Here is a 21,646-nt window from a genome sequence, read left to right as displayed (position 1 = left end):
GGCGCGATGGTCTCCTTGGTTTTCGTCGCGTGGTGCTCATTTCGGCCTTTACTTTTGCTGCAATGTGCGGTTTGTTTGCTTTGTGGTTGCTTGGTTGTGCTACAAATGATGTGTCAGCTACGCGCTCGAAAATACCTTCGTTTGCTTCTGAAGCTCTTGTGAAAAAGCTCCGGCGTCGTATTGCACCTGACCCCTTGCCGAGACATGCTTTGTTGCTTTGGATGAAAGAAGCGGCCACGGTGTTACCACTTGCGAGGTAAGTAACTGTGCTTGAAAATTACTTTCAAGATGTTGCTGTGGGATGAGTAAAGCGCATTAACGCGGTTGTACTCTGTTGTGCAACTTGTTTGCCACGGAGTGGAAGTTACAAGCACTATGCATTAGCTGCCGCAAACGTTTCTCGTGTTTTTGAAAAAAAACGTTGAGACGGTTTGCAGTTGCATGGTGTGAATCTTAAGGCAATTGCGCGTAGGTTCATAATTGTGATAAAACAGAACGCACGAAAAGCATAGTGCCAGGACGGTATTAGTTTTTCAGTGCTTCGCGACTGAGTTTTTCTTACTTTTCTGTTCCCTTTGCAGTGTGGATGTGGTCGGCTACCGAGTGTATTGGTGCCTACATTAATTATGCCAAGCCATGGAAAGCACAGGTAGGTTGAAAATGGCATATAAAAGGTGTGCATACTTCCACAGCTTATCAATTTGTTCATTAGGCTTGCCAAATGGAAGTCTCCAACCATCCACTACACAGTACTTTGCACTATGCACTAGCATTGTTTAGGACAGCTTAACTGTTGTGTTAAGTTTACGAGCTTCAGTCACACATTTTTCAATTCCCAATCACTGAGTGCAATGAGCTCTTGCAGTGATTTGGTATAACTTTGCCAAACATGTTATGCCCACAGGGCTCAATGCTGAGCCAGATAGCAGGACCATATATGGCACTCCTAGAGCCACATGTTCCTGGATTGTGACCAGACCTCTCTTCCTTACTCCTGTGCAGCTGTGGATCATCAAATATGCTGTCAGTGCCCTGATGAGTGATTCATCAGTGAACCCTGTGGGCATTGTAGTTTCGACAGAGATTTTGTTTTGCTGCATCGTTGACAATGTGATGTATAAGTTGCTCTCTCATACTTTATTTTCTTGTCTATACAGTGTGGATTTGACTGACCTAAGCTAGCAGCTATATAGTACCTGCAGCGTACAGCAGCAACCTTCAGGTAAGTTTGAACTGCAGTGCAAGTTTGACCCTGTAACATAATGGATACTTTCCTTCTGTTTGCTCTGTGCAGCGGAGGGTATCTAGCTATACTGCAGTGTTCTTGTACAGTAATGGATAAAAATTTGTGGGATGAGAGTTCTTTGTAAAATATTTTCTCTGTGCTTTTAGCCAGAGCAATTTAATCAAAAGCCTAGAATCATGAGCGGACATGGATACTTGATCTTATTTAACAAATTTCAGCTGTAGAAGAACTGCAGATTGGGCTAGTTGGTGTAGATTCAGAGTGATGGTTCAACAGCGCAAACACACGCAGACCAAGAGGGAGACAAGACACACACAGAGTTGTAAGTTCAGCGCTGGTGGGTGTCTTGTCTCCTCCTTGGTCTGTGTGTGTTTGCGCTGTTGAACCATCACTATAGATTTCAGCTGACTGCCTGGCGAGGCAATGCAAACATAAATATTTTCGGAAAATCGACATCCAGCAAACTTTTCTCTATGAGTGTACCTTGTGCCCAACCTAAGTCATTAGCTAGCTTGCAACGGTGTGGTAAGGATCCCTACTCTTATACTTGAATTTTTTTGACCATCACTATGGAAGTGACTGCTTGTGGGAGTAGCTGTGGTGTCTTGCGATGTAAACACATTTTTCATGAACTGGTACAAAGCTCTGCAGTGGGGCATTTGTTTTTGTAGTTTTTTGGAAAAGCAAAATATTTTGTATTGCAAGAAATTCTCACCTCTGTTGCTTACAACTTACTATTTCTTCAAGATGTAAACATGCTTTCGGAGCTACAGATGACTAATTTACTTGGCACGGTGGAGTTACTGCATAGAACTGAATGGTGTCTGTCAAATTCGCTTGCTTTAATGACATATTCTGAACTCAGTGTTTACTGTTTTCTGCAGAAGACGTCCCCGGCTTGGCTACAAATTCATCATTGTCTTTACAGTATCCTTCCTGCTGCGTTAACTATATGTATGGCCAGCTTGATGAATTCCTCGTGAAGACTGAAGACGGCATTTATGTCATAATAAAATCATCCAGACTTTGATATGCTTTGTCATTTTGGTCGATTGCTTTACAGATTCATGCATATTACATACAGCAAGGTGTATGTTCGATTTCAGACACTCTGCAGGCTTTTAATAATCCCAGTGGCCCTGCGAGGTGCACTGATTGGTGGTTGTAGTTCTAGCTTGCCTCATAATGGTGAAGAATGCATTACCTGCAACTATCCTCAAAAGATCCGCCGGCGGATATCCGAGATGGATATCTCTCGGCAGCCTAAATAATTATATTTGCACCTCCGTCGGAGGTCCGTGCGAGAGCCGATGGACGTCGGCGAATCTCCCACGGATATCCGTACATCCAGTAAAGGACATACTTCGGACGTCCGATGAATGTACACTGGTTGATTGGGTAGGGCGTTCTTCATAGCCTGATTCTCTTTGGGATGTTAAACCCCACAAACCGAAAAGAGAGGTATCACCATTCTCTTAACCTCCTGGACCATAAGGGGTTTGTAAGCCATTCAGAGGTCGTGACATGCGCCTTTACGCGTAGGTGACGTTAGGCATATCGTTCAAGAAGACGGGAGATGAACCTGTGAAACAACGCACTAAATTTCGTTACAAGATGCAAGAAAGCTTAAAACATTTGAACTGAAAGAAGGGGCCACGTCGTCCTGTCCGAGAGTACTTCAGTTAGATCGGCGCTCTTGTTTCGCGGTCATTGAAACTTTCAACCGAATTATACTCGATTTCCTCCCACGTCGCGCTGCTGCACTGTACAATACCCTGCACTTCTCGTGTCATGCATAGTCTACGAGTGCTCTAATGTAGTGCAATGGCACATCGCATAGTGTGCCTGTCTTGACAACACAAGTCACTGGCCGACAGAGACGCGTGTCTCCACGCAACAACCTCTCAATACTCCGGGCCGGGCTCTCCCTGTTGCGATGACGTACCTACATAGCGAGGAAATTGCGCAAGAACCCTCGCACATAGATAATGCGCTTAGCTAACTGAGCTATAGGCGTCGGTAGTTCAGCTTCAGTTGTGAGAAATCCCTGATCGTCATGGGCGACTTCAATTGCGTCCTCGGAGGCTGTGACAAAACCAGTGCACGGGCGTTTAGGGACAGAAGCACTGAGGTACTCTCAGAAATTATAGACACGTGCAACCTCGATGATGTAGCGGAATGTTTAGAAGGCACGCGTTGTGTGAGGTTCACACATTTTCAGCGGTCAAGCCATGCGCGGCTAGATCGCATTTATGAGTCGCAGGACGTTATTACAAAATGCAGTAGCTACAATGTAGTACCGCTATCATATTCTGATCATTGTTTAGTGCAGTGTGGGATAAGGACAAAGAAACGAAGAAATCAGTTTTCTTGGGAGATGTGGAAATTAAATAATAAGCTAATTACAGACGACATCTTTCGCAGGAAAGTAAACGATGAAATCAGCAAATTAAAGCCGAGCGGGGAACTGAAAGTATGGCAGCAGTGGGAACTGTGCAAACAACAAATAAAGATAGCAAAAATCGAAAGTTCAAGCTGTATACAACATGAGGAAAGGCGTGAGGAGGATAATTTAAGATCCTTACTGGCTAAACTTCTCGAAAAAGAAAGCGAACAGCCAGGCAAATGGATGGACGACATTAGAAAAATAAAACACAAAATTGAACTCTTCGAGGAAGAACGGTATCGCGGTGCACTTGTGCGGGCTAGGGTGCAAGATTTAGCTGTTGGGGACACACCTTCAAAACGAGCTCTAGGAATCGAAAAAACGCACGCTCAGCGAAACCACATTGAAAAGATTGATTGGGGCGGGGCGTTATCTGGGGACAGCGGCATATCCAGCAGGCATTTCTTGAATATTATCAGGGGTTGTTTGCGAAGAAAGAAGAGGATGTGTGCGCATTCAAGGAAAAGTTTCTTGGTGCTTTACCGCGATTAGATGACCAACAGAAAGAAAGGCTGGAGCTGTCGATAACTGCGTCAGAGGTCGAGCACGCGATAGAAAATTTTAACCTGGGAAGATCTCCTGGACCTGATGGGTTAAGCGCGGCTTTTTACAAAGCATACAAACACGAAATAGTGCCAGTACTGACAGCAGTGTATAATGAAGCCTACAAAGTAAATGAATTGCCCCCGTCTTATGGTAAATCCCATACAGTGCTAATCCCTAAATCCGATGAAGCAGAAAAGTTAAAGCAGGTCACAGCATATCGTCCTATCGCCCTCACAAACGTAGATTATAAAGTTTTCATGAAGATTTTAGCCCGTAGACTACAGTCAGTAATTCAAGATATAGTCGGTCCCCACCAGACGTGTGGGATTAAGGGAAGCTCTATTGTTTCCAATATTCATAGAGCGAGGTGTGTGCTGGAATGTTGTGATAACACAAATAGCTGTGTAGCCATCCTTCAGCTAGATCTTGAGAAGGCATTTGATTGTGTTTCGCACGATATCTTGTTCTGCATACTCGACCATGTGAATGTAGGGTCCATTATTTGCAAGGGAGTGGCCTTGGCGTACCGGAGCTGCACGACAAGATTAATTGTAATTAAGAATTTGGGGGCCCCCATTAGCCTGCAGCGTTCGGTGCGCCAGGGTTGTCCCCTCAGCCCTCTTCTATTCTGCGTTTACATTGAAGCGTTGTGTTTGAATACCATGGAAAGTGAAAAAATTCGTGGCTTCCAGCTACGGGCGGCAGAAGTTACGCTGCTGGCTTATGCGGATGATGTCGCGGTGTTCACAGTGAACCGGGAAGGTGTAACCGAGGCCGCGGCATACGCAAAAGAATTCACCAAGGTCACCGGTAGTAAATTGAATTGGCACGGAGAATGGCCAACGATGCCCGGCAATTTTGCAAACATATCTGGGTGACGACGCCAGTAAAGTACTTAGGCGTCCCACTGGACGGTTATCGCGATAGCGATTCGTACTGGAAAGCAAAGACGCAGGCCACGCGTGAAAAGGCGGAGAGGTGGAAATGGCGAAATCTTTGAATTTTCGCAAGGGCCACAGTGTGCAATCTGTTTTTTATGTCTAGGCTCTGGTACGTGATGCAAGTGTTGCATTGTGCAAGGATGAACGTACAGACACTGCACCAGATCTTTGCCGTTTTTGTGTGGGCTGCGGACTGGGAACGCTGCAGCCGGACCAATTTGTTTAGGCGGGTGAAGGACGGCGGCCTGAGTCTGGGACACTTATTTCTGCGGCAGATTGTAAGCAGATTTTGTTTTGTGCGCGATGTAAGCAATCCGTTTTTGCGCACTGTGTGCCAATTAAGGCTCGGAAATGCACTACCGGACTTTGTTGTCTCAACGGAAAGTTTCTTGGGACGTATTTTTTTTACTTTAGAGAGGTTGTCGCGAGTGTTCGATTCTTGTCTGTTCGATTTTCGTATGAATATTTATCTTCTGTTAGCAGGAAGAAGTTGTATAAAGATTTGTGCGATGTAGTTCTTCCACAACCTATGTACAGGTCCTTATACAATGGAGGCCTGGGACGCGACGTACTTAAGCGTGTGAAGGCGATGCAGGTGCCGCCAAGTGCAAAAAGTTTTTTCTTTAAATTACATACCGGAACACTACCAGTAAAATAATTCTTGGAAATGAAGCATTTATTTCTACCTTGAGGATCACATTGTTTGATTTGTAAACAACCAGAAAAAATAGACGATGTTTTTTTGGGCTGTTGGGAGGGGGTATACTTTTGGGATATCTTACAAAGGACTTTAAAAAAGGAATTTCCGCTCGACTCTCATGGTATTCGGTACTTGCCTGTAGAGAGTGAGGATGGGACACCATTCGACCTTATTATGCTAATGGGCCTCCATTGTATTTGGCGCTCCAGAATGGCAGGATATCATCGCGATCCTGACGCACGGCCAGCACGGATCTATTTTCGGGACTGCATGCATAAGTATATTGAAGTTCAGAAACTTGCTCCTGAAGCTCCCGAGTGGCTCGAAAGAGTCGAGCCTTTGGTGACGCTTAAGGAGTTTTAACGTGACGAAGCCACGCACCGCCAGGCGGATAGTGTTGTTAATTATTGCTTATTGTGCTCTGTAAGTGTATTTGTGTACGGTGGTTCTAGCCGAAGTCAGGCAATAAAGAAAAAAAAAGCGTCGGTGGTTCAGTGGTAGAATACTCGCCTGCCACGCGGATGGCCCGGGTTCGATTCCCGGCCGACGCATGTTTTACTTTTGCGGCTTATGCAACGAGCTACTCTCTAAATAGATGGGCAGTATGCTTGCGGAACATCTGCGTCGGTGGTTCAGTGCCATTCTACTTCCAGACGCGATAGCGGACGGTCGCAGAATCATGGGCTCCCACGGAGCGGCGATAGCGGCCCAGCGACGCAGATAAGGATTACGAAATCGTTCTGCCTACCCTGCCCACCGGACGTGTTGTTTTGAACACGGTTTTTTCTGCACGGGGACGTGCGTGTGAGACCATACAGGGTCGAAGACTTCAGGACGCCCTCGGCAACGTTGGTGCGCTCCCCGACGTCGTGGCGTTGGGGGCGTACCGGATAAACCACGTGTGGGCGGTGACCTTCAGCAGCGCTGACGCCGTAAAGAAACTGGCCACCATGAAGGAGCTGAAAGTGAAGGGACGCCGCTGTATCGTTTTTGACCCAGAGGACCACCAGGTCAAGCTGCGACTGCACTGGATGCCACACGGCGTCGCCGGCGAGGACATCCGTACGGCATTCGCGGCGTTCGGCAACGTGACCGAAGTCACCCGGGAGCGTTGGCGCGTCGCCGGTATGAAGGAGAAGGGGTCCACCACGAGGACCGTGCTCCTCAAACTGAAGCCAGGCGTGAACTTGGACGACCTGCCCCACCAGGTACGAGTCGCTGGCGAGCTGGCTGTCGTGGTGGTGCCCAGGCGGCCGATGCAGTGCCTGCGCTGCAGCGGCACGGGGCACGTGCGCCGTGATTGCAAGTTGCCCAGGTGCTCGAAGTGCCGTCGCTATGGACACTCCGAGGCTGACTGCGTGCGCACCTACGCGTCGGCTACCGGGCGTGTAGCGACTCCGCAGAGCTCATGGATGTCGTCGAGGCGGAGGAAGCAGCCAGCGGCATCGACGACACGGGCAAAACGGCGGGGGTTGAACCCGCTGTTTCGTGCAGCAACACCAACGCGGCTGGCGCACTTGAGAGCGGGTCGCTAACTACTGACCCATCTTCGACGCCTGTGGAGACGCCCGAAGTTGGAGCGAGCCCGCCAGAGCACGTGGACGCGGAAACAAAGGCGGCCAGCGAGAACCGCAACGAGAAGGCCGACGCGCGCATGACCACAGGCGTCACCACCCCTGCTAAGCGTCCGCACGCCGAGACCAAGGCCGACGGGGAAAAGGCAGCGGAGCCCAGCGTCGAGGAACCGCCGGCAAAAACGCCGCAAGCACGACGGCCCAGTCTGCGGCCGCGCCCAAAGGTCCCGGCCGACAAGCGTTGCGGCGACAAGGCGCCTCCTGACCAGGAGCACGTGCTCGCGCCGGATGACACCGGCGGCGACGGCATCGTCTAGCGAAAATCTAGGTTCGGGAGGTAAGCACCATGCTTTCGGTCTCTACTCCCTAAGTTACTATGGCTTCTGCAACTCCGTTCAAAGTCGCTACACTAAACGTCAGAGGCCTGGCAGATAAAAGAAAACAAAGGCAGCTGTACCGACTTATTACGGAGCAAGATATTGATATATTGGCAGTGCAGGAGACTAAAGTCGACGGTGAGGAAGAGACCGGGAGCATGGTGCGAAGTTTCACGTCTCGATATTTTGCCGTCGTTAGCCGCGCTGTGGGCACATCGGCGGGTTGTGTTCTTTTTGTTAAGAAGTTGCCTGGGCTAGAGGTGCACGATCATCATTCATGCATGACGGGGCGATTCGTGTCGATCGATTTTCCACTGTGCAACATTGACTGGCGCATTGTTTGCGTGTACACACCTAATGCAGTTGATGGCCGAGCTGCGTTTTTTGAAAATATCGAAGAACGGCTTCGTACAGGCAGACATCTGATTGTCATGGGCGATTACAACTGTGTCCTTAGTGCGCGCGACAAGACAAGCGCCCGAGGTTTCCGAGATAAAAGCACTGAAGTGTTGTTACGAATGATTCTGAACTGCAACCTCGAGGATGTGGCAGAGTGTCTTGAAGGCGCGCGTGCCATAAGGTACACACGATTTGAGGGCACAAGTCTCGCTCATAAATAGCCCAGGTGAGCCCTTGTTCATCACCAGACCCTTGGACGACCTGGTTGATCCCTGGTCGGAACCTCGGGTATGGGAGGCAGCTGAACCTGAGGGAAGGGGAGGAGAACACCCGCGGTTCTCATGTGGCCCAGGTTGGCTGCCGTTGGGATGGGGGTCATGCCCGGACTTGCGCAATCTTCGCTGCAGAACGCGAGATGCGATCTCCTCAGGCATGGTACCTCCTCCTGATATTTCATTTAACGGTGGTCCGGCTGCACGGTTCCTTTGCGTAAGCCGTGCGGAAGCCTTTCTATGGTACAAAGTGTTCCGCCACCTATCACCCTGCGCCCTTGTGCGTGTCTAAAAGCAGTACTTTCTTTTTTTGTGATTCAGAAAGGACAGCTAGACAAAACTCTATTTGTATCTTGCTCGGGAGCCGGTAAAATAGGTGCTATGAGATGACCACGTATTTTTAAAGATTTATGTATTTTTCTATGGTCTGCAACATATTTTCAAGCAGTTAACTTTTCATGCCTGCAGAAAATTTTAAATGAGGTATACTTCGAACGTTTTGAGCTATATAAAGTTAAATAGCCGCCGCTAAATGCACATTCTTCCTTACTAATACACTTGCACACCTGCAACGTTGAATACCAAGTTCAAGTTCCGGCCGTTCTCATGATGACTCAGTGTTACCAGGAATTGCATACACTCTACACAGTGGTTTGATTCTGTAAGGCTCGCGGCTAGGCCCACTTACTGCTTGTCTCTTCGTCATCTTCGTCAGTTTTCTGCGGAAGAGTTGTTCCTCTTTTAACTTAAATATTGTGCAGGTAAAAAGGATAAAATTAGTCATTAGATTACCACGCGAAACTGAAGAATAAAGTGACATGTAGTCAATGGCTGGAAGCGCATGCTCCCACTCACGCTGACGAATTTCTTGAGAGAGAAAGATGCGCTAAGGTTTCTGATTAGACCGTGAATTATTGATGCGTCACCACGAGAAACGTCTTGGCAAGAGGAAAAGGCGACCGCCGTCTGCTAGTAGCCAGTGGCCGGTGGACACCGGCCCACCGGGCTACGAACGAACTTAGTGTAGTGCCTCAGTACGCTGGTATAGTGCCTTACTACATTACCTTACTTAGTAAACTACCTTAGCATACTAGTGTACTTACAAGTATCTGGACGAACTTAGTATACTACCTCGGATATGACGAAGCTCACTTTGCCGCCATGGATATAACGGTCCTTCGTCCGTTAACCTCCGACATAACTATCTTTGGTCTGTTAACCTCTGATATAACGAATCTTGGGATGCTTCCTCGGATATAACGAATATTCCTGTTTTAACCTCGGACACAACGAACTTTCGTCTGTATCTTCGTTTTTATTTATTTCCGTTGCGCATCATACATGACGAACGTTTATTCACGCTGTTCCCGCTACTCAGGAGCTGATCAAAGATGTTCCCTGGTCAAAATATCAAACAATGCATCCTCTAGGAAATTCTTACCCGTTGAGGCTTACATTTCTGAACATCCATTCGCTCACTCGCACCTTGTGTTTTTCAGACATGATAATGTCCTTGCATCATTAATTATCTCGTCGTATTTTGTTTTTGTTTTTTTCGTTAAGGGAGAGTCAGAAAAGGGGGTCCTTGTTCTGCACTTTATTTCTGTTCTTCCCATGTGTTCGTAGACTTCATGATCTTTGAGCTGCAGAATTTCCCTAGTGACTTTGACATATCACCAGCTCACCTCGCGATATGGGGCTTCCAGGTAACGTCAGCTAACGGGGGAGCATCCAAAATTGCGCGCACATTTTGCAACTAAAGTGTTGAGAGATGAAAGCCGAGGACACTATGCCGTGACGACTTCCGGTGGTTGTGATGTTACACCGTTCCCGTGGCTATATCGATACCCAAATTGCACATCTTGTGTTAGTTACACTTAATTACACATTATTACCGCTTATTTGACATAAATCTAACGTTTTTAAGACCCTTCTGTGAGAATTTTCACTATGCCGTGACGACTTCAGGTGGATGTGACTTCACGCCATTCAAGTGGCTATATCGACGTCCGTGCTATTTCGACGCAATTATGACATTTTTGCCTATAATTAATTAACTAATTACTGTACAGTGGGGGCACGCCACCGCAACGATGCAGGTCACAAGAATGCCCTTTTTCATGCAGGCCTTACTGATATGGATTACCACGTCAACGCCGCCGGGCTGTCAAGGCAGCTGTTACAACCTGGACATGGATTCCGACGTTCGGCAGCAAGTTGACTTCATGGACAACGAAATCGACGCCGTGCAGTACCCGCTAGTATCAACCTTTCCCCATCTGGCGAACCGTTTCCACATCTGGCAACCAGGAACTACGCTCAGCGCCACCGCGTTGGTTGGACTACAAATACCGCCATCACACTGCGATCACTCGGGGCACGCCACCGCAACGATGCAGGTCACAAGAATGCCCTTTTTCATGCAGGCCTTACTGATATGGATTACCACGTCAACGCCGCCGGGCTGTCAAGGCAGCTGTTACAACCTGGACATGGATTCCGACGTTCGGCAGCAAGTTGACTTCATGGACAACGAAATCGACGCCGTGCGGTACCCGCTTGTATCAACCTTTCCCCATCTGGCGAACCGTTTCCACATCTGGCAACCAGGAACTACGCTCAGCGCCACCGCGTTGGTTGGACTACAAATACCGCCATCACACTGCGATCACTCGGGGCACGCCACCGCAACGATGCAGGTCACAAGAATGCCCTTTTTCATGCAGGTTGGTTACTTACCAAATTCAATTTGCATTCGCTCTGATAACGCGTTTTTGGTTGCGGTGTCGTGCCCCATCGACGCTGACTGCAGTTTGCGAAGGTTCTTGTGCTCTTCATGCTACCAGTGTATCAACGCATATGTCGTTTGTCTTATGCTTGTGCTAGCCGGGGATGTGGAATTGAATCCAGGACCCCCAGAGAATAACGCCCCTCAGCCGTCCCTCGAATCAATTGCCTTGGCTATATCCCGCATTGAATGCTCTCAAAATACTATGCTTAGTGAACTAGCGTTGATTCGCGCTGCTCAGTCGAAGGTCGAGGATTCAATATCCAGCCTTTCAGCGCGAGTTGACGCCCTGGAACAATCCACGAGCTCAAATCAGTTAAGTAGCCAGAGTTTATCAGCCGATCCTGATATGGCTAAACTTTCATCCGACATTAAGCTACTTTCAGATAAATGTGATGACGCTGAGAACCGCCTCCGACGGTCCAATTTGCTGTTTTTTGGAATCGTAGATCAACAAGATGAATCTTGGTCCGAGTCTGAATCGCGGATTATTTCATTCTGCGCGGACGAGCTCGATGTCACAATTGATAGCCACGATATTGAGCGTGCTCACAGACTTGGCCGTTTCCAACAAGGAAAAAACCGCCCTATCATTGTAAACTTTATGAGATTTAAAGACAAAGGGCGTATCCTTTTTGCCAGCTCCAAGCTTAAAAATTCTTCCTTTTCTGTCCGTGAGGACTACTCTGCACGCGTTCGCTTGGCAAGGAAGAAACTTTTTTCGTATGGTCAGCAACGAGGTGGCTCATTTAAAATCCGTTTTGATAAGCTCATCATGAACAACAAACAGTTTGTGTACGATGCTGTTAAAGACTCTGTGGTTGAAATAAATTTATAGCGCTCACCGCAGGCACACAGGTCCTTTATGCACCAATGCTTCCAAAATCGCACGCGTGCAGCCCCTGCCCCAATCGATAAATCAGTTTCCGTTTTACTAACAAATATCAGAAGTTATTTTCCAAAGAAAGAAGCCGTGGAAGCTATATTGCAAGACAACAGCACAGATATTGCGATCTTTACTGAAACGTGGCTCACACCTGATATACTGAATGACGAACTTTTCCAAGATAAGCAATCCTTCACTTGTTTCCGCCGTGACAGACCAGGGCGTAGGGGAGGCGGCGTGATGGTTCTTGTTAAAAGTATTCTGGTCTCTTCTGCTGTCGCAGTCAATAGTAAAAGTGAAATAATTTGCGTGAACGTTTCTCTTGCTCATTGCACCAATATAATAATCGCATGTTACCGAGCACCTGACTCCGATCATTCCTTCATCGACGACCTAAGTACCATTCTGCTCGACATAAATAAACAGTTTCCCAGAGCCAACCTTATAGTTAGCGGCGATTTTAACTTCCCTGACATCGATTGGGACAATCTAACCGCATCTTCCCGCCATTCCAGAGAATTTTTGGATCTTATTCTTTCGTTTGACCTCTCTCAAGCAGTCAGAACACCAACTCGGGGCACTAACATCCTAGATCTTGCACTTGCATCTAATCCTGATTTAATCCAGTCTTTATCATCCATAGAAGAGTTGAAATCTGGGTTAGTTGGTACATTATACTTAAGAAAAACCAGCCAAAAAGACAGGGACAAAGGAGAGACGAGGCACACACAACGACTGGACTATCAACTGTGCTTTATTGAAAAAACAGCCAGTCTCCAAGAAAACCCAACAGAGCATGCGCAACTCAACGGCACCGCAAAACCAGCCCAAAAAAACCAAGAAACGCGATCTCCTAAGATAGTCAAACTGCGGTGTCAACGGGACAAGTAACCTAATTCTTTCTGCATCAACGTGATAGAAGCCGTGCTAACACAGTTATCTCCATGATTGCTAATGTGAAATGCTTCGAGGATTTCCCGCTCAACCTTATCCTTGCCTCTACCGAGAAAGGTAACATTGGAAAACAACGGGTAGCACCCGCAATCGCGGCAATGGCGAGGCAAGTTTGCTCCGTCAGCCGGAGTCAGAGAGTTATGGTGCTCTCGTAGCCTTTCATTTATACACCGGCCAGTTTGACCGATGTAAACTTTTTCGCATGTCAGCGGTATCTTATAAACCACCCGTGTCGCACAAGGAACATAGCAGTTTTGATGCCGCGTCGAACAAACAGGTGGTCTAGTTCTGCCACGCGCGACACGTGAACAAAGGCTTGAAAGTTTGCAAGGAGCAGAAAAGACAACATTGACACCTTATCTTGCAGCAACTTTTTTGATATTGTGGGAAGCCCCATGCACATAAGGCATCACCTCAAATTTTCTTCTTTCAGCCCTAGTAGGGTCAGCCACCTTTTCGTCACGGCTCTTAATTCTTTGCAGCAACGACTCTGCCACAGCATTCAAAAGCGGTTTTGGGAAACCGGCCTCTTGCAAACGCTTAACCTGGTTGTCGAAACTTGACTTCATGCTATGGTGGCAACTCTTCTGCAGAGCATTGCGAAAACAGCTCATGGCAATCCCTCTCTTGACGACTTTTGAGTGTGCAGACGAGTACGGTAATAAAGCCTTCTTACTCCTAGGTAAAAAACACCAGCATACATGGCCATCGTCACGAAAAGTTAGTTGAAGTTCTAAAAAACGAATCGACTGGTTAGCGGGTAGTTCAAAGGTAAAAGAAAGGGAGCTTGAGCAAGCTTTAAAATCTTCTAAGACATTTTCTACAACCTCATGCAAGGAGTCAGTCGGTGAAAGATTTAACATTATCAAGAAATCGTCAACATATCTAAAAACTTTGCACACTCGTTTGTCAAGAAAAGAGCCTAAAAGTGTGTTGTCAAACTTTGCTAAAAAAATTTTGGCACAAGATAGGAGCTACGCTAGCACCAATACAGATTCCTTTTTTCTGTATGAACAGACCGCCCTTAAAATCTACAAGGGTAGATGAAAGATAAGTAGTTAACAGTTCTAAGAACGCATCGACGGAGATGCCACAAGCATTTTGGAAGGCAACTAGGCCGTTCTGTTCAATCACTTCACGCACTGCAACAAAAAGTTCGTCATGAGGGATGCTGTAAAACAAGTCTTCGATGTCAATAGAAAACCCAGCGTTGGCTCCGGGAATGCCGTCGCTGAGAACTTCAACCACAGCAGCTGCGCTTGCAACGTAGCAGGGGTCCTGCACATCAAGGGACTGCAGGTGTCGCTGCAAATACTGGCCCACTAACTTTTGCCAGGTGTCAGCCTCGGTCACAATGGCCCTCAAAGGGCAGTCCGTCTTGTGCGTTTTTGCGGAGAAAAAGATTTGGAGGCGATTACCTTTGCAATTCTTCACCTTCTGAGCCAGATTATCCAAGTTGTTGGCTTCTAGGAGTCTCACGGCTGTGGTCTTCAGTTTTGAAGGCTTGCGTTTCGTAGGAAGGAAATTCTTGTGTACGGCTGCCAAAGCCTTATCACCAAACGTGCTCGTAGGAAGAACCACAAACCCTCCTTCCTTGTCCGCTTGAAGAAGTGTCAATTTGTTTTCGATGAAGTGGTCCACCACTTGGTGAAGAGCAGGGTCCATGTGCCTTTGTTGTTTACTGTCTATCTTGCTTAAGACGTCGATGCCTTCAGACAAACACCTCTGCTTCTCGTCTATCTCGGCTTTCTCTGCCACACGATGTACAGTAGCAAGGAGCTCATGTCTGCTGACACGAGGCTCCATACTGTACTTGGGCCCATTCTGTAGTAGGTCATCAATTGCCTTAGGTACTGACGTTCCTTCCAGATAGGTAACATAGCCTTTGTGCACTTTTGACTGTTCCTTTCTTGGCAATTGTCGCCGAAGCTGATTCCAGTACACCTCAGTAGCTTGGTCTGCGATGCGACGGTGTTCTTGAAGGCATCGAACCCCAAGGTGTTCGCTACGTCCGGTGAGGCACAAAACTCGAAGCCAGTCATGTAGGAGTCTCACCTGTCTCCAGCACTCGGATTTCCAAATTTTGGCTATCCGCTTCCAATGCCCCGAAGATGGCTCTAGGAGGCCAAAGAAGGCAACGAGCTCTTTGGGCGCCGAATTCACCTTAAGGCAATGAGACAGGGCACGCGCTCGGCAGGTGATGAAAGCAATTGCGCTGGCGCAAACCATTGCCTGATTTTCCGGAGACTGCACACTTAAAAAGATACCCAGAGAAGAAGAAAAGTTTTGCAGAAGAGTTGAAATCTGGGTTAGTTGGTACATTATACTTAAGAAAAACCAGCCAAAAAGACAGGGACAAAGGAGAGACGAGGCACACACAATCTTTCACCGACTGACTCCTTGCATGAGGTTGTAGAAAATGTCTTAGAAGATTTTAAAGCTTGCTCAAGCTCCCTTTCTTTTACCTTTGAACTACCCGCTAACCAGTCGATTCGTTTTTTAGAACTTCAACTAACTTTTCGTGACGATGGCCATGTATGCTGGTGTTTTTTACCTAGGAGTAAGAAGGCTTTATTACCGTACTCGTCTGCACACTCAAAAGTCGTCAAGAGAGGGATTGCCATGAGCTGTTTTCGCAATGCTCTGCAGAAGAGTTGCCACCATAGCATGAAGTCAAGTTTCGACAACCAGGTTAAGCGTTTGCAAGAGGCCGGTTTCCCAAAACCGCTTTTGAATGCTGTGGCAGAGTCGTTGCTGCAAAGAATTAAGAGCCGTGACGAAAAGGTGGCTGACCCTACTAGGGCTGAAAGAAGAAAATTTGAGGTGATGCCTTATGTGCATGGGGCTTCCCACAATATCAAAAAAGTTGTTGCAAGACAAGGTGTCAATGTTGTCTTTTCTGCTCCTTGCAAACTTTCAAGCCTTTGTTCACGTGTCGCGCGTGGCAGAACTAGACCACCTGTTTGTTCGACGCGGCATCAAAACTGCTATGTTCCTTGTGCGACACGGGTGGTTTATAAGATACCGCTGACATGCGAAAAAGTTTACATCGGTCAAACTGGCCGGTGTATAAATGAAAGGCTACGAGAGCACCATAACTCTCTGACTCCGGCTGACGGAGCAAACTTGCCTCGCCATTGCCGCGATTGCGGGTGCTACCCGTTGTTTTCCAATGTTACCTTTCTCGGTAGAGGCAAGGATAAGGTTGAGCGGGAAATCCTCGAAGCATTTCACATTAGCAATCATGGAGATAACTGTGTTAGCACGGCTTCTATCACGTTGATGCAGAAAGAATTAGGTTACTTGTCCCGTTGACACCGCAGTTTGACTATCTTAGGAGATCGCGTTTCTTGGTTTTTTTGGGCTGGTTTTGCGGTGCCGTTGAGTTGCGCATGCTCTGTTGGGTTTTCTTGGAGACTGGCTGTTTTTTCAATAAAGCACAGTTGATAGTCCAGTCGTTGTGTGTGCCTCGTCTCTCCTTTGTCCCTGTCTTTTTGGCTGGTTTTTCTTAAATTTATCATCCATCGCCGGTCTTAGCGATCATAGCATAGTGTTGTTCAATTTTTCAGTTCGCATCACTCCACGACAACGCTCAGTGAAATACATACGCGACTACAAAAAGGCCAATTTTTCTAAAATCAATGAAGAACTAGCAAAATTTCTTCACCACTTCGAACAGACTGCCTCTTTCAGGTCTATTGATGATAACTGGTCCATGTATAGAGATAAAATTACCTCTTTAACTGAATCTTGTGTACCCCTCGTTTGCATTCGTGGTGATGCCGGAAAACCGTGGTTTACCAACTCTTTAAGAAGTCTGTGCAATAAGAAAAAACGATTATTTAGAGAAGCTAAGGGCTCCAACTTAGCGTCTAAATGGGAAAAATATTTTAGCTGCCTGAGAAATTACACCAAGTTGCTTAAGAGCACTAAACAAAATTTTTACAGCAATGACCTACTCGATATCCTTCGAAACAACCCAAAAAAGTTCTGGACTATTTTAACTCCAGGTCGTAGCGGTTCGCATAATATATCTTTATTAGATCAAGATGGTTGTCATGTTCCAAATGAGCTTCGCTCGGACGTAATGAATGCGTACTTCTCATCTGTTTTCACCCACGAACCAGCCGTAAACATTCCTACATCACAGAGCCTAAATGTATCTGAAATGCCACCTGTTAGTATCTCAGCCGAAGGAATATGTAAACTTATTGAAGATTTAAAGGTATCAAGTGCTCCTGGGCCCGACAACATTTCTGCGAAAATTCTTAAATGTACCAAAGTAATATCCAGCCACCTCCTGCAAATCATTTTCACGCAATCTATTTCTAGTGGCCAAATTCCGTCTGAGTGGAAGATTAGCCGAGTCGTGCCTTGCTTTAAGGCAGGAAACCGCTCTGATCCATCAAATTATCGTCCCATCTCGCTAACATGCATTGCGTGTAAACTACTTGAACATATTATTTACTCCCAAGTAGCTAATCATCTCGATAGAAATTCTTTTTTCTTTCCAAACCAACACGGATTCCGTTCTGGCTACTCATGTGAAACTCAACTTTTTGAATTTACGACTGACCTCCACCTAAACCTTGACTCCTTGTTTCAAACAGATATCATCTACCTCGATTTTTCTAAAGCTTTCGACCGAGTTCCCCACCAGCGCCTTTTGGCTAAACTTTCCTCCCTTTCACTGCACCCGCTGATATTATCATGGATTCGGAGTTTCCTAACTAATCGTTCGCAATACACCGTCATCGACAACCATCCTTCTACCGTTACTAAAGTTACCTCCGGAGTGCCTCAGGGCTCAGTTCTTGGGCCGCTCCTGTTTCTTGTCTTTATCAATGACCTTCCTGCTGGCATTTCATCATCCATCCGTTTGTTCGCAGATGATTGCGTTCTTTACCGCCGTGTTAGCACTACGAACGACCAGTCATTGCTGCAGGACGACCTGAACTTGATACAAAGTTGGTGCTCTACCTGGCTCATGAAATTGAATGAAACTAAATGCAAGTTTATGCACGTGTCCCGTAAACGATCTAACCTGCACTTTTCATACTCGCTAGACAGGACCGCGCTATCTGAAGTTGAATCCTACAGATACCTCGGCATAGAAATAACAAGTAATCTTAACTGGTCGAAGCACATTACGTCCCTGGCTGCTAGCGTTTCTAAATCACTAGGATTCATCAGACGATCGCTCACATTTTCTCCCCCTAAGGTTAGACTAATCGCATACGAAACTTTCATCCGCACTAAACTTGAATATGCATCGAGCATTTGGAATCCCCATCAAGAGTATTTAGCACATATGTTAGAGGCCATTCAAAATCGAGCAGCTCGGTTCATAACATCAAATTATGATTCTTGGTCGAGTGTTACTAATATCAAATCCTCCGTTGGTTTACCTTCCTTGGCATCCCGTCGTAAGATAGCAAGGCTCTGTCTATTTCATAAACTTTATTATAATTTTCCCCAACTGCGTGAGAGCCTAATTTTGCCCCCTTTAAGATCATCGCGACGTTTGTTTAATTGCCGTAGTATCCAACGCATTCATGGTTCAACCAATGCGTTCAATTCCTCGTTCTTGCCAGCTGCCATAGCCGAGTGGAATGTCCTTCCTGACAGTGTTGTGAATGAAGTTAATTCCCTAAAATTTAAACAGATGTTAATTGATTTATTCCGCAAATGATTCCCTTTGAAGGCCCTTTTTCTTTTTCTTTTTTTTGTTTCTTTTTCTTGTGTTTACCTACTTACTCGCTTGTTCTTCTTTTGAAGTGTTCACAGCTGTATCTACATGTGTCTAAGTTTATGTTCCAACTTTGTTCTTTGTTCTTTGTGACTTGATTACTGTTCGACCCCCCCCCCCCCTTATGTAATGCCCCCTGGGGCCCTTAAGGGTAAATAAATGATGATGATGATGATGGACTTGTCTTCGAGGCTCATTTTTTCCTCCTTTATCTGAAGTAACCATTCGTTTTTTTTATTGTTCCTAGTTCCCGAGGTAAACGCGTATGACACGCTTTGTTAACGGACGACAGTATGAGCCATTAAAGGCTTTCACCTTAATACTCTTCTGGACCGCTGGTTTGCCAAACATCGCCGGCGCACGTACGAGAACAAGATCCAAACTTTTTCAAGGAAGTAAAGTTCATCCCTGTGATCGCACTCCGACGTCTTTGTGAGCTCCAGAGAGCATTCTTGAAAAGCTTCATGTAAAACGAACGCAAAATATTGCAGTCAATAAAGACTAGACCCAAAGTTATTTTTTCTTTCCCGCATACACCAAAGGAATACTGTAGGTTTGTTTTCACTCTCATTTTATCCCTACATATGATGCTCTACCTTAGTTCTTAAGTGGTTGAACTCCGTTTCAGACTTAGCGTTCAAAGCTGTGAAAATTAATGAAATAGCTAAACCGTAAATGCATATAATGCCGCAGCGTATCACTTCTAACAACATATGCATTTACCACTCTTTGGTCGGTAATATGCTCGATCAGAGCCTCTTCACCTCACGCTAAATTGTTTGTAATTACTCATAGAATACAACGTAATAAGCTGGTCTGCGCAAACAAAGCATATAGCGTTATGTGTATTTTTGTTGTGCAATGTCATGAGCCAAAGACAGGCAATAAAGAAAAAAAAAATGCGTCGGTGGTTCAGTGGTAGAATACTCGCCTGCCACGCGGGTGGCCCGGGTTCGATTCCCGGCCGACGCAGTTCGTTTTTCTGAAAAAGCCCAAGATTTTCTTTTTTGAGGAATTTTTGCAGCCTGTGTAATAGCAGTATGGTTTTGATCTAGTACTCTTCTTCGTGCTCTTGATTAGACGCCGTTTCAACGAAAGCTCGTGAACATGTCTGGAAAGCGTAGCCCGACACCAGCAGACTTTTGCCTCGTTATGATCGAGCACAGCAACAAGAAGTGCATGTCGTTCAGTGCGCTTTGGATCTGTGGCATTGTGACGTCTCTGATTCTTTATTATCTTGCTGGTTGGCTGCGCCATGACTCGTTGCACTTGTTTCCTCGCGGTTGATTGGTTCGTTCGTTAGTTTGCTCAGTTTAATTGCGCATAAGAATCTAAAAGGGCTCGAAAAATCTAACTGTTGCGTTTACTGAGAAAGTTTTTAAGGTGTTACAGTTTAGTGATTACATTTCCTCATTTTATAAGTCCACCAGCTGATGATGTGTTTGTTGTTATATTCTCTCATAAAAGTACGTTAGAGTTGAAGGGAACCTGGTTGTCATAAAATACAGCGAAATGATTTTTTCTGAGCTTTTCGAGTGTTATGCAGGGAAATAGAACATTACTGGGACCGCTTCACCACTTTTTTCACAAAGGAGATTTCCTGGTTTCATGAGTACGAAGCTGTGTGCAAAGTGCTTATTTACAAAGCGAAAACGACATAAGATGACTTCAATAAACCGTTCTTTGTGCTGGAACAGCTTCGATTCGACGAGGATCGGCTTTAACAGATGAATGCTACGCACAAAAACAAAAGCACGAGGTTGTGCATTACTGGCGCAGAGAAAAGCAGAACACTAGGCTGGCATGTTACCTTCGCTGGCATGTAACCTTGGCTGTTACCTTGGCTGGCATGTAACTTAAACCCATTAACGTTGTCATTCTTCAATATTTTAATACACAATGTCTCAATGTATATACAAAACAAAAGAGGGCTGAGACTGAACCACCGACGCCGATGGCACAGTTCGCTAAACGCATTCTCCATATGCGAGGGTTCTTGCGCAACTCGATCGTTATGTAGGTCAGCATAACGGAGTGCGCCGTAGAAGTAGGCGGTAGGATGGTTCGACAGGATACCGGGAAGCTATCTCAGGAGACTAAGGATATCTGATTAAGAAACGGGAAAGCATGAGGACATCTAACTCCAGAGATAGAATAGAGCTAGTAGAGCTGTCGAAGTTAATAAATAAGCGCAGGGTAGCCGACATCAGGAAGTTTAACATGGAGAAAATCGAGCATGCTCTAAAGAGCGGGGGTAGCCTAAAAGCAGCAAAGAGAAAACTAGGCGTAGGTAAAAACCAGATGCATGCGATAAGAGACAAAGAGGGCAATGTCTTTAGCAATATGGATAAAATAGTTAAAGTAGCCGAAGAGTTTTACACAAATCTATACAGTAGCGATTGCAATCAGAATGTTACTGAGAGAGGCAGTGGAACACAGCAATGGAACACAGCCAGTAACGAAGGAGGAAGTAAAGAAAGCCTTGGGAGCAATGCAGAGGGGGAAAGCAGCTGGTGAGGATCAAATAACAGCAGATTTGTTGAAGGACGGAGGAGAGATTGTGCAAGAAAAACTAGCCACCCTGTATACGCAATGCCTTGTGACCTCGAGCGTAACCCTAGAGCTTGGAAAAACGCTACCATTATCTTAATTCATAAGAAAGGAGACGCCAAGGACTTGAAGAATTACAGACCGATCACCTTACTGTCTGTTGCCTACAAGGTATTTACTAAGGTAATCGCTAATAGGGACGCGACAACCTTAGACTT

General features: G+C 46.2%; 2 non-coding genes across 2 annotated transcripts; both read left to right on the top strand.

The window, feature by feature from the left end:
• Nucleotides 1-6,359: 6,359 nt before the first annotated feature.
• TRNAG-GCC (transfer RNA glycine (anticodon GCC)) lies at nt 6,360-6,430 on the top strand. The gene has a single exon. It is a non-coding gene; the product is annotated as a tRNA-Gly (tRNA).
• A 13,349-nt stretch (nt 6,431-19,779) lies between these two features.
• Nucleotides 19,780-19,850, top strand: TRNAG-GCC (transfer RNA glycine (anticodon GCC)). The gene has a single exon. It is a non-coding gene; the product is annotated as a tRNA-Gly (tRNA).
• The last annotated feature ends 1,796 nt before the right edge of the window (nt 19,851-21,646 follow it).

The sequence above is a fragment of the Amblyomma mixtum genome, chromosome 1, assembly GCF_055824585.1.
Source record: "Amblyomma mixtum isolate Tamu chromosome 1, ASM5582458v1, whole genome shotgun sequence".
Lineage (NCBI taxonomy): Eukaryota > Metazoa > Arthropoda > Arachnida > Ixodida > Ixodidae > Amblyomma > Amblyomma mixtum.
The sequence above is the reverse complement of the archived record's forward strand: the minus strand, read 5'-3'. Positions and strand labels throughout refer to the sequence as shown.